Source organism: Lissotriton helveticus, chromosome 7 (assembly GCF_964261635.1).
Source record: "Lissotriton helveticus chromosome 7, aLisHel1.1, whole genome shotgun sequence".
NCBI lineage: Eukaryota > Metazoa > Chordata > Amphibia > Caudata > Salamandridae > Lissotriton > Lissotriton helveticus.
In genome coordinates, this window is record NC_136068.1 from 1,735,636,449 (window position 1) to 1,735,652,922 (window position 16,474).

Below are 16,474 nucleotides of genomic sequence, written 5' to 3' on the forward strand. Positions count from 1 at the left end.
TGATTTAAACACTACATAGGTCTAAAAACGATATGAATACATTCTAATCACACTGATACATGCTGTTTTAATACTACATTTCTAATGGCCACATGTTAATTCATCCTTCTAAGTATGCTGGTGCTGACTATCATTGATTACGATGCACCCCTGCAAATTTCAGAATAACATGGCGCTCGATCAGTTCCCCGCTTTGATGACTAATGTCATCACCAAAATCACACCTTCCTTGGAGAAAGAACCAACCTAAACAGAGCTTGTTGCCATTCTTCCTCATCTGAGTCGCTCCATGTTTTTAAGGTTCTCATATTGACTGTCCTGCAGTCTTTCTATTCTCCTCTCTTGCTCTCTCAATGATCTCCCAATTCTGTTGGACTGATACCACTTATACGCCCTAACTAAACCCCACAAACAGACCACACAAATCACAACTATAATGAGAGGTTTTAAAACATAGCCAAGGAAAACCTTTCCCAGATTCGCAAACCAACCTCCCACCTGACTAAACCCTTTGTCAACTTCAGTTAGATCCTCAATCTCATGATGAATCGTAGTGATATTACTTAAATATTTCTCCAGATCCTTGCTGTTATCTGGTATACAAGTACAACATTCCTGAACTTTCAAAAGTTTACAGACTCCACCCTCTTTTGCTAAAAGGACATCTAAAGCAAGGCGATTCTGCAAAACCATAGCCCTTATTGACAACATCTCTCCTTCCACCAGAACCAGTGACTTAGATGTATTCATTGACAACTCATCAACAACAGTCGCCAGCCTTCTGATTTTCACATCATTCAAGATCACTCCCAAACCTGGTATCATTGATCCAAAAATGTCTCCAACTATTGTTCCTGCACTTTCACCCGCCTTCACTCTCGCATGCCTTCCTCCTTCTAAAAGTTCCAAATCTTCCGGGTGATAAATCTTGGGAAAAATGATTGCTAGATAACACCTACCATACCAATTCGCAGGCAATCTCACATGAGCATTCTTCCCGCACACATAATACACAGTTGGTATCACTTGCACTGAACCTTGCAAAAAGTCATTTGCGGAATCTTCTAAGGTGAAAAGCATGATCACACGTGGTCTGCCCCAATGGAACATTCTCATATTAAGTGTGGTGCCGTCTTATACACAACTTCCCTCTCTGCTCCTTGTCTAACGCTATTGGTCCATAGATCACTTTCGATTTGTGTAATTTTTCTTCATCCATTCAATCCACCCTACCTTCTCCCGAATCTCGCTCTTCTCTCGCGGGCCGTGAGTCCAACCAACGCTGTTGCCGGTACTGCACACTCCCAAGAACGGGCCAGGAGTCTTGTACCGGGTGGCGCGCTCCTGCCCCCACCACAGCTTATTTCACTTTCTGCCGCCCTCCCCGCCCTACATGTAGGCCCCGCCCCAGTGCACCTCCCTCCTCTGGGCTTTCACTTATTTACAATAGCGATCGCTCAGGATCACTTTCACTGCTGTCTGAATGGAGGGAGGCAACGCTGGTACCTGTTTTTCTAACCACTGCCCTTCGTAATTATCACAATTCCTCTCCCCAAGCCACCGCTTTCCCAAATCCCCACCCCTATCTGCGACTTTCGAAGTGAGTTCGCTAGCGCATCATCCTGCTCACTCTGTAGAGCCATGTAACACATCTCTTTCTCACAGTCTACTGCCTCCCGAGCTGCCGCTATCTGCATTTCCTTGAGCGATTTCAGCAGTTTGCAGGAAAACACGGCTGTTACATGCACTGATATTTTTAAAACAACTCAGCCCGTCAGACTGTCTGCGCCTCCGGAAACCGCGCAGCCAGGACCGGCTGGAGAACTGTATCCTTTACCTTCCATCGGCGATAAAAGATTTTGACTTAAATAAACTTTCCCATACATTGACCACATTTCTACATGTCATGTTTCTTTGAAAACCTATTGAAATATGGTTATTGAAAACGATTTATATTCTCACTATTTTCACGTGATTTTTGTATTCGGGCATTAAAAGAAAACCTGAAACATTGACATGAGAATAGTGCTTGCACACCTCTAAAGAATTTGTACGTGTCTGTGTGCTTGTGTGTGTGTGCGAGAAAGAAATCGTTTTTAGCACTGCAAACCACACTTACGACTTCAAAGCGCTGCAACAAAAGATGTTACAGTTAACCAACGCAATCCCCTGCAGACCAGATCTTCCCCGAGATTACATTTTCCAGACGCTGATACCAGAGCCTTTGACTCCACTGGCTACAGAAGGAGCCTTTAACCTCGCCAGCTGGAGAGATGCATGGATCACTCAATCTGATTGGACGAGAGACGGGCGCGGAACTCCAACTCAGTATTGTGGTTTGCGAAGCCGCTTAATTAATCCCAATCCCGCACAAATTGATGTAGGCCAGGTACAGTATCAAGCCCTGCATGCCCCGTCCAGGAACAACCAGAGGGCAGAGCGGGAGTGCTCTGTGCAGCTGACGGCACCAGAGTAAACTTACAACTGTCTCTTCTAGGGTAGGTAAAGTTGTGTCTCTATGCATGTAATTTCGATTCATAAGGCATGCACCGGAGAGGGACTGTCCGATTGGTAAATACGTGCATACACACATCATCATAGACCCACCGCTTCATATACGTCCGGATGGCAGGATAAGGTTGAACCCCATTGGTTTGGCATACTTTATTTATTATTTATTTATACTACAGCGCGGTGGGTTCATGCACTGCTGAGATCTGCTGCCCACAGGTTCGGAAGCTTCACCCTGGGAGGCTGGCGGTGAGGATAATACCCGCTGGCAGCAGGGAATAGCGCCCACCGGCGCCAGTCGGCGCTAGGATGTACACTGCACGGTGTCGTGGGTATCCCGCGGTATGTCCCCTCTCCAGCAGCGTGGGCGGATATCGCCATTACCAGACCAGACTCATCACAGGCTCCCTGGAGCCGAGCCGCTGTTTATGGCTCTGAGGAGACAAAGTGCCTTCTGTGATTTTGTTTACTCTGCTCCACACTTACACAATTCACTAACATGTGCGGTAGTGGACAGATCACTACATTTCCTTGTGCCTCGTGTCCACTACCTGTGAAAAATCGATGCGGTTTGAAGCACTCCTACGCCACTGTTAAGCACCATATCAAATAACTGTCGGACACAACTTGTTTATTTGAGTGATTCTTTTTTAGTTTAAAAGTTACATGGGAATTACTTTACCTAAGAAGCACTTCACGTTTAAATGGTACTCTCCGAAGACCTCTGTGTAGCAGATTTATGTGTACAAAGTTGACAAGCTCAATGGTAGGTTACATGAAAAGCGCGTTAATTTGCAGAGCTGCCAGTGTTTTGTTCCTAGGTGTTCATTCCCGCTGTGGCCTCAACTTAGAGACTGTGACCAGGTAATATCACAGGGTGGCTTCAATAACATAGTGAGACATCACTTAACCTAAAGTGAGGTTATAGCATAAAATAACACAGCATCATACCACTACACGCAAAATCATTCAACTGCACATAATTACACAACACACCACATATATCCAATCCATAGCACAGAATTCCACATCATGCCACAAAAATCAACACACCAAAGAATTAAACTCCACGACATACCACACCACAACACAAAATACCATTACACATAATTACACTTCACGACTCACAATCTCATTCCATATAGTTCCAGAATGCTCAATACCACATAAGTAATATCCACACGATCCCACTGCACACTATGCCACTGAATTCCACCACACAAATCCACTCCACACCACACAATTCCACAACTAACAATACCAATTCAAGTCACATAATTCCCCTTCACACCACATGGATTCATCCACTCCAAACAAAAACATATGGCTAAAAGACTTTGTCATTTACAAGGTCAATAGCTCTAACTCTCACAAATGAGAGACTGTTGCATTGCAAATGTTATATGTTATGTTATGTTATAAAGGCTTTTATAACGCGCTCTATTACTAAGAAAGTATCCTGGCGCGGAAAATGCTTGTGATTTCAGTTCCTTATCTACACAGCACAACAAGACTTCCTTAACCCTTCTCCTTCCTCTACAGGAAGTCGCTAAATTTCTTCTTCCACTTGGACCTAGGTTATCTTCTTTTAGCTTATTTACAACAAAGTCACTTTAATCCAAAATAAGATTTGCTCCGATTAGCTCTTGAACATGCTGCAAAAGTTCAAGATGAAGAACAATTATTTAGTGAGATGGAGCTTCAAAGCCAAACGTAGGAAATACCAGTCTGTTCAAAATCAGATTTCAAATTCTGCTCAGCACTGGGGGATTCGGAACTGTGATGGTCAGTACTCCCATCTCAAGTCCAGGAACCAACAACACCACGTCTATTTTCACGTTAGGACTATTACTTACCACTGTCACTGCCCTCAGCCTCCTGGAACTCAGCACTGCTGGAATCAATCACAACGTATGACCACTCTGGAGTTGTGCATCTCTGACAAGGCACTCTTGTTCGTCTTGATCTTCTCAGACCTCCACAAGCTTGCCCTTCTTCACCTTCTTCTGATTCTGAGTCTTCAGATACAGGAGCAAGATATCTCTCAGAAACCAGTCGCAGATTCAATCGCCTCTGCCTCTCAGGCCACGCTTCTTCTGTGCTTTTAGTTCTTCTGCCCTCCTTTCGCTCACCCTGCTCACAACTTCCTTCTGCTGAGTCTGATTCACAGCAACTTCTTCCTTCTAAGGCAGTCTCAGTGTCGCTATTGTCGTGACCATCCTCAGCTTGATCTGGTGAGCAACCAGCTTCGTCAGCCACCCTCATAGCTTGGCTAGTCCCCTCCTGTGGCGCGGCCACTACAGCTGAATTTGCATTCGGGAGAGGAGCTGTTTCTTCCAAGGGTGCTGAAACTCTGCGGGTGTGAGAAGCATGCACCCAATTTGGCAATCCTCCGCACTTCACTGCAGTGTTCATCACCAATATGATCTGGTAAGGGCCTCTCCAGTGAACATCCAAGCAGCTCTTTCTCACATGCTTCCAGGCGAGCACCCAACACCTGGACTCAGGTCGTGCCAGAGATCACTTGATGCTGGAACAGCAGCAGCCTGCACCTAATGAGACACAGAACGGACCACATCAGCGAGTCCCTTGCAATAGTCAAGGATTATATCATCTGTGATGTTTATCAAAGCTGTCGATGGCACTGCTGGTAAACTCATAGCCCACCCCATCAAAACTTCATGAGGTGAAAGACCTGTTCTCCTGTCTGGTGTACTACTAATACTCATGAGCACCAAAAACAGGGCATCAGGCCACTTCATAGACGTGGACAAATACACCTTCGCCATTCGGGCTTTCAGAGTCCCATTAGTCTTCTCCACTATTCCAAAGCCTCTGGTCGGTAGCTACAATGGAGTCGTAGGTCAACATTCAATGCTGTGCAAAGCATCTTCAAGATCGCCCTATGGAAGGGTGTTCCTCTATCCGATTCCAAAGAGGTCGGAAAACCAAATCTAAGTATGAGTTCCCTCAACAGTAACTTAGCTACAGTGAGTGTGTCACACCTCCGTGTTGCGTAAGCCTCCACCCACCTTAAGAACACACATATCACCACCAAGATGTACCTCAACCTATTGCACCTAGGCATCTCAATTAGATCCAATTGCATTCTATTGAAAGGTCCCCTGACCTCCCAATGTGACTCAGTGTAACCACAGTCTTCTTTCCAGCATTCATTTGTTGACAGATGACACACCCCTGACACACAGCTTCCGCCACCGCATGAAATCGTGGATTGTACCATGTCTGTCTGAACACTCTTACCAGGTAGATGTACCGCACCATGAATTTGTCTTACCATCGGGTTCAACAAGTCATCTGGTAACACTGCCTGACCATCACTCGAAACCCAAATGTCAACATCTCCTTTCATGCATCATGACTTGATCCACACACCTTTCTTCTGTTCTGAAACCTGTTCCTGCAGGCATTTGAGTTCATCCTAAGTGTCTGCCATGGCCAACATCATGTTGAACTCGGTTCTTTCTTGGTTCTCTCCTGTGTAATTTTCAGTGAAAATGCAACCTTGTTCAGCACAGAAATGTGCAACTTCATCAGCGTATTTATTTCCAAGAGAGACAAAATCTGTCCCCTTCCCATGAGCTATACATTTCACAACAGCTATCTCCCTCGGGCGCTGTAATGCTTCGAATGGTAGCCTCACAAACTCCCAGTTCCAAATAGGAGATCCAGACGATGTCATGTAACCCCTTTGTGACCATAACTGTCCGAAGTCATGAAGCATGCCAAATCCGTACTGGCTGTGGGTGTAAATGGTGATTCGAATTTGATCAGTGGCCAAACAGGCATTGGTCAAGTCAATGATTTCAGCTACCTGGGCGGAGTAACCTCCGTCTAGGCAAGCAGCTTCAACCACTCTCGTAATGGTACATAAAGCAAACGCTGCTCTCAACTGACAGACACTGTCTCTTAAGCATGAACCATCAACAAAAAATATCTCATCAGGGTCAGACAATAGTTCATCAACAATGTCAGGTCTCGGCCTGGTGCAAAGTTCAGTCACATCGAGACATTTATGGTCTTCACAATCTTCACCAAGTGTGTTCGGTAACAGCATCAAGGTTGCAGGATTTTAAACAGAAACACCTCCTCAGAGTCACCTTCTCCCCAGCAAGTATGACTTGCTCGTAGCGTGTGAATCTATTATTGGTCAGGTGCTGTGTTTTTCTCCTCGTCATCAACAGTTCAACAGAATGAGGAACATAGACAATTAAAGAATGCCCCATAACAATGCTTTCAAATCTCTCAATGCTGACACCCGTTGCAGGAACAGATTTGAGACATCCAGGCAACGCTGAAGCTACTGGATCTAAAGTAGCTGAGAAGTAGGCAACTGGTCTATGGGCACCTCCATAATCCTGAGTCAAGTCTGATAATGAACAACCTTCTCGTTCACAACAGAATAGTGAAAAAGGCTTGTTGTAATCAGGCATTCCCAGTGCCGGAGCATGACAGAGGTCATCTCTCAGCTCCAAAAACGCCTTCGTTCAGTCATTGTCCCATGGTACCAGATCACTCACATCCTACTGCATCAGCCTGTGCAAAGGCTTCACTTTCAGAGAGAAGTTGGGAACCCACTGGAGACAGTAGCCAACCATCCTTATGAACATGCTTACTTCCTTCTTTGTGGTAGGCACATCCATACTCATGATTGCCTCAATCCGAGGTGACGCCTTCCTATTGCCTTTCTCTATTCGGTGACCCAAATATTGCACCTCATTCAGACAGTACTGCAGCTTGTTTGGGAACACCTTGTGTCCATTTTCTGCCAAATGATTCAATATGGTGATGATGTCAATCCTGCACGTATCCTCAATTTGAGATGCAACAAGGAGATCGTCTATGTACTGCACGAGAACGGAGTTCTGTGGCAGTACAAGACTCTCAAGATTCTTTTTCAAGGACTGATGAAAGATCGATGGAATTTCTGTATACCCTTGAGGAATACAACACCATGTTAACACACGGTTTTCCAGCTTAAATGCAAAAAGAAATTGGCTTTCTTTATGGAGTGCTATCGAAAAGAATGCATGACACAGGTCAATCACGGTAAACCACTCTGCTTTACATGGAATCTGAAACAATATCACTGATGGATTTGGTACTGGACAACATGAAACAACTATTTTGTTGACCTTTCACACGTCCTGCACAAACCTAAATTTCCCACTTGGTTTCTGCAATCCCATAATGGGTGAGTTGCATGGACTGCCCATTATCTCTTTTAGGATTCCCTGCTTAATCATGGAGTCAATACAGGTCTTATCCCTGCAATTGTTTCAGGTGACAGATTATACTGAGGTGTTCTTGGAAACTCAACGTTAACCTGAATCTTAACTGGCTCAACTCCTTTGATCAGTCCAATGTCCTCTTCTGTGAAGTCCCTCACCTTCTGCGAGACTGAATCTCTCAGATTACGTGGAAGCTCTTCCACTGTCACTACTGGGTACATTTCCACTAACAAATACTGATTAGCAACCTTAAAGGTGGCATCATTGTCATTAGTCTGCAATTCCACTCCCATGGGGGTGCAGTAGCAATTGAGCTTGCACAAAAGAGCTCCTCCTAGCAAGCAGTCTGGGCTTGAATCGCACACCACAAACTGATGTCTATCTTGGAATGTTCCTATTCTAACAAGGATCGGCTCAGTCAATGGGTTTGTCATTCTCTTGTTTGCTCCACCTACAACTTGGATTGATTGTCCCGAGAGGGGTAGGTTGGAAACTACTGTAGGTCTCACAGTAGAACGGGTAGCACCAGTGTCAACCAAAAAGGTGGTAGGGTGACCATCAACATCGGCTTCTACAAATGGGCCCCTCTGGTCTACCTCCAAGACTGCCCCAAGAGTGCAGTCTTCCTCCCCCCTCAGGCACCGTCATGCCAACGGCTCTGAACAATACTCATCGCTCCCGTCAAAAAGAGGCACTTGCTGGTAAGTACGAGTCCCTTGCAGGATCCTCGGTGGCTGGGGAACCTGCACTTGTGGAGCTAGCGTCCCCCCTTTCATCAATCTTGGTCTCAGCACAGTAATAGCAACTTCAGGCACCTGTACTGTCTCTCCCTCCTTCTGCAGCTGATTCGCTGGGTTCAAAGGACACTCGCGTCTCCAATGTCCGACCTGGTGACAAAGGTAAAACACAGGGGTCTTTTTCAATGTCGCTACATCCACTCTCACTTTGGGGACCTCTGAATTTCCCTTTCCTTGGTTTAGACCAATCTGTTTTCTCCCCAACGTTCCTCCATTCGGCTACATCTGGATTCCCTTATCAGCCGCGTGCATCTGGACTAACATCAGTTTATCCTTAAGCTTTCTATGTTTTGCGTCCACCTCACCGCTGCAATACCTGGCATATGACAGTATTTCATCTACCTGCTTTTTCTGCCATCAGATGAAATGCTGTTGGATCATGAGGCAAACCTCGGGCCTCAGACCCAAAACGAACTTGGAAGCAAACTGTCTCGTGTCTTTGGGGTCCAAAGTATCCAGACCACTGTACTGTTTAAAGACTTGCAAGAGCCTCTCATAGTATTCGTGTACTGTTTCCTTAGGTTCCTGAACCGTTCGATCTATCTTGACCCAATCAATATCCTGTTGCGATATCTTGGACTTCAGCCATGTGATCATTTACTCATACTTCTTCATGACAATAGGTGAAGGACCATTCATGAAAGCATCCCTATCTGGCTCAGAGGTAGTCCAATCAATTGCAACTTTACAAGCTGCCCACAACTCACTCGGAATTACAATATCGAACAGTGTGCTCAGATCAATCCACAACAACTTCGAGATCTTAACAAAGCAATCAACGTGTTTGTATCATTCAACTGGCCTCTCCCTCAGTTTAGGGAAATCACTTGTGAATACTGCTAAATCACGTCTACTCCTAGGCACATGCACATACTCTCCACTAGATACCTCTCGCATAGGGTAGTTCCCTACTCCTAACATTCCCCCTCCAGGAGGTGGTTTTTCCCCTACACTCTTCCTGGTACTCGTCTTTTTGGACCATCTTTCTTCCCACTTATCGAGCCTGTTTCATGTTCGTATCCCTATGACCAACACTCGAATGTGAGTCTTCAGCCCAATGACCCTCTTCTCTTCCAGGTCCTGATCACTGTACTGTAATTTGTGGTTCCCCTGTAAAATTTTCATTTAAGACAAATCCACCTCGTATCTGTTTGCCAATTCAGTTAGTTTCTCATGTGCCGACCTTGCCTTACGAGTCACATCTTTTGCTACAAACAGCAACTCGTCTGGTTCATAAAGTTCCACTCTTTCCAAAGGCAAGTTTCCCTCTACTATCACATGCACTTCTGCTTTCAACCTCATTACATCTAAAATCTTTGCCCTTATAGCCACTATCAGAGTACCTCAACTAGATGCACCACTCGACTCTCCACAATCACTGTTCTGTTCTCGACATCTATTCCTTTCAAAGTTATCCCTAAGTACTGGTCTGTTCTCTGTACTTGAATGGTCCCAACCTCCTGCCATCCTGTCACTCTGATTCTCCACTGGCTGTTCCCTTGTTCTTAAGTCTAATCTCAGCTCGGCAAAAGATTTGGGCCTTGGCCCCCCAGATCCATTAGTCCCCTTGACGAGTCTGCCATAGCTGGCAACAGCCTACTCGATTCCATGGGTCTTCGTAAGTTAACCATTCTGCTCACTGTACCATTCCCTCCAGAGTTAGTTCCCTCTGCCACTACTGACTGCGATGAACTCCCATTCCTCATCTGATCTGCATCATACATTGACACTATGGGACCAATGGTAACCGGTACCGTAAGGGCATCCGGCAACCTCCTAGTTTCTGTATTCGCTGGAGTCTGCTTTCCCATCCCTCCAATCAAGAGTTTCCCAGCTATTCCTGCACTAGGTGGAACTTGCGATTCTCTATTTCCTTCTGTCGGGGCTGATTTCCCCCCTACTGAGTCTGGGTTATATGGAGTGGTCTCTCCGATAACAGCCTTTCTCTCAGACTATCATCTGTATCACTATCATCTTCGTTGCTACTCTTCTTCAGGGTGTTCCCTTCCTTGACTATCAGCGGGAACAAATCATCCCCTTCAATGGTTTGAACTCTCCACCTTTTCTCCAATGTATCCCATTTCGCATCTTGAAATGCCCTGATCGACGTTTTCACTTTTTCCTGACTCCTGTCCCTTTTCCTTTTGTGTACCACCCTAATCCATGCATGAAGCACTTCAAACTGTGTTGGACTAGGTAAAGGTCGCAAAGAAGCCATGATTGTTTTCAACTGATACAACACTTCCAATCTAAAGGTCCCATAACGGGGAAAGTCAGTTCCTCATTTCCTTCTATCATTTTGCACCAATTTTGAGCCAAAGTATAGTATGCAATCCCACATTCGTAGCCATGTAATGAGCTGGGGTATCCTCGGACGAGCCCCTTCTCCTCCTCGAGTAACCACCCTTTTATCTCCTCTATACAAATCTCATAAAACTTTAAAACATTTCATGATGAAATCAAATTATTTCCTTCCGCGACGTTCTCTTACTTCCTGATGACAATTCACCAATGACAGCGCGGCTTTACACCAACCGACCTATTGCAGCCCGGCACTTTCTGACATCACTTTTTCCTCTGCTTGCAACAGTTCCCCTCCTTTACAATTGGTCTCTCACTCACTCACACACACCATTCATACGCTGAAATAACTGTTTGTCCACAAAACGTTCAAGCAGTCACTTCTCTGACTGTACGTCCACAATCTACCTCAATCTGGCAATTGTCTGACCGCGAAATGACCGGACAATAACCTCAGCTGATAGGTTACAAACGCTCCATGTTCCACATACAGCAACCCACAACCAGCATAAGTTACTCACGCACTCACACATCTCGGTCTGGGCAGTCGATAACGTCTCATAACTCCCTTCTCAATGGTCAACAACTACGCTCTGGGTGTTTTCTACACCACAATCTCCAAGGCTACTCGCCGAGCCTAAGATTCCCAGGCTGCGTGCGCTCACAGCCTGATCTCACAATCACTCAACACTCACTCCAACTCTGCCAGACATCACAACATTAAACAACACCACAATCTAACAACACATATCCCTGTTCACACTCTCTCTCCCACTAACTGCTGCTTTCACCTCACCATCACTCTCCATCAGTTTCCATGAAACACCGTCGTCCTCCACCTATAATCTGTTGGACTACCATCATCTGAATTCTATGGGGCTTGTGAAATTCTTATACTAATCTAGATCTCCTCTTACTCTAGAGATAACCCTCCTTTGCTACCAACTGATGACGCTGGATTCTTAGCTCCATTTTTTTGACTTTACCGTACTAGACTTAAGAATCCTCGGACGACTGGATCGTTATTATCTGCTAGGAAGTGTAAAGAGGAGGAAACTCAATCCATTTATAACTTTTTCCAATGACCATGTCAATCCAATTCAAATGAATCACTGACTACGAAAATAAAGTTTGGAAATTTATTACAAAGCCAAAAATAACTGAACATACAAGACCCTCAGCAAGAGGTTAAGAAAATAAACGGACACTAATACAAACATAATCCTACGCAGGAGTCTCATCCGACTCAGAATATGCAAGATTGTTAGTTCCAAAGGCATCAGTAAAACAATGACAGTCCCTATTTGAATCTTTGACTGCATTGACCTAAAGAAAGAAAGATAATTAATCTATCCCTACACTAACACTAAAGTGACATCCCTACTTAGCATCTTTCCCAGGCAAAAGGTGTCAGCAGTGAAGACTTCTTCAGAAGTGCACTCACTTTGCATAGGTAAGTAGGCAAAGCTACAGAGCTTGTCTAGGATGCTCCTTCTCGCTTCCCTTTTAGTCCTCATCTGCTCCACTCTCGGTGGTACTATCCTTAATACAAAATCCCAAAACAGTAGGATACGCCCTCTGAACACCCCTTCGGACAGGCCTTCTTCCAGTAGTTTTCCATCGAAACTCTGACTTCATCCAAAAACCGTTGCTGTGTCCTTGAGTCCCAGGCACCTTCTCCGCTAAATGTATCATATCTACATTCCTGTACACTCCCATGGCGGCTTCTCCTACCATCCTAACTCCTAAAACAAAAGTGGTTATTCTGCCTAACAAGACATGTGTTCTTGCACCTGCAACAGAAAGCATGTGAAGACATCGTCCTTGCACGCACACAAATTCTGCTGACTATCTCCAACTAAGAAAAGAAGGCTTCTCAAGGAAAATACATTTCAGGTCTATAATATTCAGCTAACATAAGAATTCACAAATAGGCCGCATCTTGTACTTATATGCAATCAGGCCTTTACACATTTAAACATACATTTCTAAAGTCATGTTATACGTATTACATTTCAAAGTCATCTAATAGCATTATACTTCATTACAGGAATAAGCAATTCTACAAGTGCAAACTTAATAAGATGCATGTTTTAATCCTGATGCATCAATTTATATGTGAACAAATACATTTTGCATCACCCACAGCACATTTCTGATTTAAACACTACATTGTTCTAAAACGATATGAATACATTCTAATCACACTAATACATGATGCATTAATACTACATTTCTAATGGACACACATTAATTCATCTTTCTAAGTATGCGGGTGCTTACTATCAGTGATTATGATGCACCCCTACAAATTTCAGAATACCATGGCGCTCTATCACCCGTTTGCACCACTTTGATCACAAGCAGGTTCTCTGTTGCAACACTGGATCATCCTGGTATCAAGAGAACAAACAACGGCTTCACCACTGCTGGGCTATTTATAAACATTGAGAGGGCAAAATTTGCAAGATATGGCCCATCCTCGGCTTACTCTGTGGCATATATTTAAGAAAATGTAAATGTAAATGTAGTTGAGCTTATATAGCGCACAGCTACCCGCAGTGGGTTTCCCGGTGCTTGCTTAGGGAACCCGTCCTGGTATTCCCCTGTGAGATAGCAGGGTATCCACAAGGTGAAAGTCAGGCATCCCGCCGCAAGGGGTCGTTGTGGAGATTAAGCAAGCTATTGCCCAGAGTGTGAACCCGTGAGTCGAGGAGGCACCGGGGTCAGAATGATCAAGTCCGTGGAATTTTTAGCCCAAGACCCGCCGAGGCGGGGAATTGAACCCTGGTCCAGGACCGATCTCAGCTTCCGGGTCTGCTGCCTCTAACCCCTGAGCCACACTTCTCCACATGATTCTTCAGTATTCAGAATGTTGGCCAAGAAAAAAATTACAGTGCAACTGAGCATCCTTTGAAAAAGGTGCTTGAAAAAGATGTCCATTTTGAAAGAGTTAATTTCCTGCTCAGCATGACGTGTGAAATCAGTTTCCACTTGTGGATATTGGTCCACACTTGCCTGTTTTTTTCTGGGGCCAGTTTATAGTCCTGCTTGGTAAAAGGAATGCACACCAGTGAACTGGTTTGAAACCTCCAGTCAGGAAGATCAAAATGTAATGTTCAAGAAATGTAACAAGCCAAATAATACAAAAAGTAAAAAAGGAAGGACTATTCTTTTCTGAAGAATGGAAGAAGCTATGAAACGTGCAAGGGTTTCTAACAAGTCTGAGCAAGTATTATACAACCAAATTAACTGCAAACTGAGAAAACTGAACCAAATCTATCATGATGCATTGTGTGCAAACCCCACTCTGTGAGAAGTACCTAAAACATATGAACTACTATGGAAATGTCGAAAATCAGAAACTGAAGACAATGGCACTTCGAAGATCAAATATTCCCTTTGCTGTTTGTCTACAAATGGGTTACATTTCACATAAATATATTCAAAGGCTATAATAAAATAAGTCCTTTGAGAGTAGCCAGTTCCAAATCCATTTATTACCAGTTCAAAAGCAGTCGGGCAGACCATCAGTTTTCCAATGGCAGAGGCCATGCTGGCTCCACCCTCAGAATGTTTACTCCAACAGCTCTGACAAAAGAGGATGACGCTGCCCGTGATATTTAGAGGAGACGGCTTGATGTCTTTTTTTTCTGTCACTTACAAATGGAAAAAACTAATAAACCACTCAACTTGAAAGAAAACTGCTAGGGCGTGGGGGCCATGTTTATTATATTTTAAGCAAAAGCAACAGTACATTTGGGGGCACATGTATCAAAGGATACATTTGCGATTCTGGAACAGTGATTTTTAGAGAATCGCTATTTGAGAATCGCAAAATGCAATGTATGTGGGATTTGCTAATGATTTAGCGAATCCCACATATTCCTTATTTGCGAATCGCAAATTGAGATTCGCAAATAAGGAATATCTTCCCATTCATTCCTATGAGCTAGGAGGCCCATAGGAATGAATGGGAAGGCATTCTCAATTTGCGATTAGCAATTAGAGAATCGCAATATGAGACTGCAATTTCAAGGGTGCCAGGGTGTCAAAAGGATACCCTGTTGCACCCATGAAATGTGCATGTGTGCACATGTGGCACACATACATGCCCTAAAAAATAGAAAATAGTGAATTTTTAAGTGAAATCGCAATTTACCACCAATTTAAGGCCAAATCGCACTTTCTTTTGTGGTTCTTACATTGCATTTAAAGAATCGCAATTTTTTATTTATTATTTTGCTAGGGGGTTTTTGGGTGATACATTGCACACTCCTAATTTGCAAATTGGCTTCATACATATGGCCCATGGTGCAGGCCTGCCCATACAATGGTGGCTGTGCACCAAATACTCCGTGCCTTCACAGGATGATATCAGCTCCTGTGATCACTCTAAACACGGCTGTCCTCGGGGTGGTGGACAAAATGTTCGCTGCTTCTCTGGCAGACAGAGGTAATACCTGCATAGTGTAAATGAGGCCCAAGACTGTTCATAAGGGCTGGCGGGCTGAAGTCAGGTTGCTTTACTTGGCTGAAACAAACTGTTTCTCCATAGTGATGCTAAAGTCAGTTCAGTTTGTGTGGTGAATCTTCAGGACTGGATTCAGTGACGGATCCTCATCAGAATAGAGGGGGAAGAACAGTGGATCCACAAGTACTGCAAATACTGCTTCCTACTAATATCACTCCTCCTAAATATAAGCAAAGTGTTGCAACAACACGTCAAAATGCCCCTTCCTGAATAAATTGAAGCCAACAATATCCTTCACCCGGCCCAAACTGGTTTTTGGCCCAAACATAGCACTGAAACTGCCCTTCTAGCAGTAGTAGAGGATGCAAAAAGGAGACTTGGCCAAGGAGGCACCGTGGTCATTATACTTCTTGACCCAAGCACTGCCTCAGACACTGTGAACCACAACATCCTGCTCAAAAAGGAGTATCAGGAAAAGCCCTGAACAGGCCTAGCTCATTCCTGATTGACCGATCCTTTCAGGTATTTGACAAGTTCTGCTCTTCAGACAGAATCATTCTAAACTGTGGAGTCCCTCAGGGATCTTCCCTGAGTCCCACACTTTTTAATCATTATATACAGCCACTCATGGACATTGTAACTCAATTCAGGATCTTCATAGTCTTCTTCTTCTACTCAGAAGACACCCAACTGGTATTCTCGCTCACCCCATACCTGGACCCTGCAGCTCCCACTTTGGGACTTTTTTAGGAGGATTACATTTTCACTTTGAAAAAACTGATGACTTGGACACTAAAAGTTTAGTTGACCAAATGTCCAGCCTAGATTTTCATCAACTGGTCAAAGATGCAACGCACACCTCTGGCCATTGTCTGGACGGCATATTTACTGACAATCCATACGTGAGCTGGACAGACTCCCTTCCATTAGCATGGTCACACCATCTTGCAGTCCTCTTTCAAATTAGGCCCTCGAAAATGACACATCATAAACAGCCAGCAGATTATTTTATTAGTCGGCCTTGGGATAAAATTGAGGCCCAACTCTCTAAATCTCACCCGAATCTGTCCACAGACCCTGATTCAGCAGTTACGAACTACCACACCTGGCTAGGAGCAGCCATGAACGAACTGGCCCCG